Source organism: Ceratotherium simum, chromosome 16 (genome assembly GCF_057802395.1).
Source record: "Ceratotherium simum simum isolate JZ-2026a chromosome 16, ASM5780239v1, whole genome shotgun sequence".
NCBI lineage: Eukaryota > Metazoa > Chordata > Mammalia > Perissodactyla > Rhinocerotidae > Ceratotherium > Ceratotherium simum.
Window position 1 is genome coordinate 40,029,630 of NC_141915.1, and position 1,652 is coordinate 40,031,281.

The following is a 1,652-nucleotide window of genomic DNA, read 5'->3' on the forward strand; positions in this document are numbered from 1 at the left end:
CTGCCCGCCCAAACCAGATAAGCCAATCCCTGACTCGGTCTCACCGGTTCCGTCCCGAAGAACCAATCGTAGCTAGTCTTTTATATCTACCAATGAACGGCTGAGTTGGCCCAGTCGAATGAACCAATTAGGCAGGGGAGGCGGGACTAGAAGGTTTCAAAAGACACCACTCGGAGTCAATTGCTGAGAGACCGACAGGGAATCTGGCCAATGAGGAAGGCTCGTTTGTTCTCTCAGAGCAGAAAACTCTGAAGAGACAAACTGTGGAAGCGGGAAGGGGTTTTCTGAGGTGCAGGCTGGGGTGAAAAGAGGAAGGAGACGGATGTTTATTCCCCAGGAGCTGCTAACTTGTTTCAGATCCCTGAAATCTAAACGCCGTCCTCCGGCCTGAGGTTTTTAGTGAGAGGAACGGGAGCACTAGCTCCATTTTCCTGAGGAAACCGAGCGCCGGCTTCCTGGCGATTTGGTTAAGCGAACAGGATCTGACCTTTTCCTCAACCTCCCCTCCCCCCCAAGAATTTAGCGTGTTTTTAGAGAAACAAAAGTGCTACAGTTGTGGTTTTTAGTTTTCGTATAAAGAAGGGTGTAGAGAGGCCGCGCAAAATAGAGAGCAGCATTCAAGTCCCCCAGTAGAGGGGCGTTGGGCTGCAACTGCTCAATTAATTTATAGTCACCGCCTCAGGAGCTAAGGATGGTTTAGGGGCCGTTCTAGGACTGGAACTTTCCCCTCAGATTGCCAATAGGATGCCCTACCATGCGTTACTTTTGCTCTCCTCTGTCTTCAAGTCCCTGAATTCTGCGGTCCAGAACAGCGGTTGAGATTTGACGAGGAAATGCCAAAGACCGAAGTTTTTTATTACTCTGACGTGTAAATTTCGAGGGGGGTTATTCTGTCCTCGTCAATCCACAGTGTTAAAATGACCAAAAAAAAAAAAAAAAAAAAAAACACGCTCTTACAAGATGCTGGAAAAAATAACCGCACAATTTGACCATCTGAACCACCTCCTTCCAATCACTATTCCGTGAGTTTTAATCCCAGCCTGGCATTTTGCCAGCCATGTGATCTTGACGGAGGCAGCTTCTTGGTGCTTTCCTTTCTTCTGCTAAAAAAAGGAAATAAAAATAACACTATCACCTCAGAGTTGTGTGAGGATTACACAAGATACATGTAAGGCATTTAGAATAGTGGGCTAACAGTATCAGAATCAGGAAGCAGGGATTTTTCCTTAGGTTACCGTGACAATTTGTGGACTTAATTCTTTTTTTTTCTTCTCAAAGAAATCAGGGCCAGCCCCGGTGGCCTAGTGGTTAAGTTCCGCACCCTCCGCTTCTGTGGTCCAGGTTTGGTTCCTGGACGTGGACACACACCACTTGTCTGTTAGAAGCCGTGCTGTGGCAGCAGCTCACATAAAAAAGGAAAAAAAGGGAAAGATTGGCAGCAGATGTTAGCTCAGGGCAAATCTTCCTCAGCAATAAATAAATAAATAAATAAAAGAAATCAGAGGTCAACCAATTACTGAATCACTCCAGCATGTTCAATGCCCACTCTGCTGGCAGAGCCCCAGGGAGGGCCAGGGCAGAGGTGGTGTGTTGTGACAGGTAGTCAAGGATGGAAGTAGCCCACTGGCTAGGGTAATTGGGAAAACCAAAGG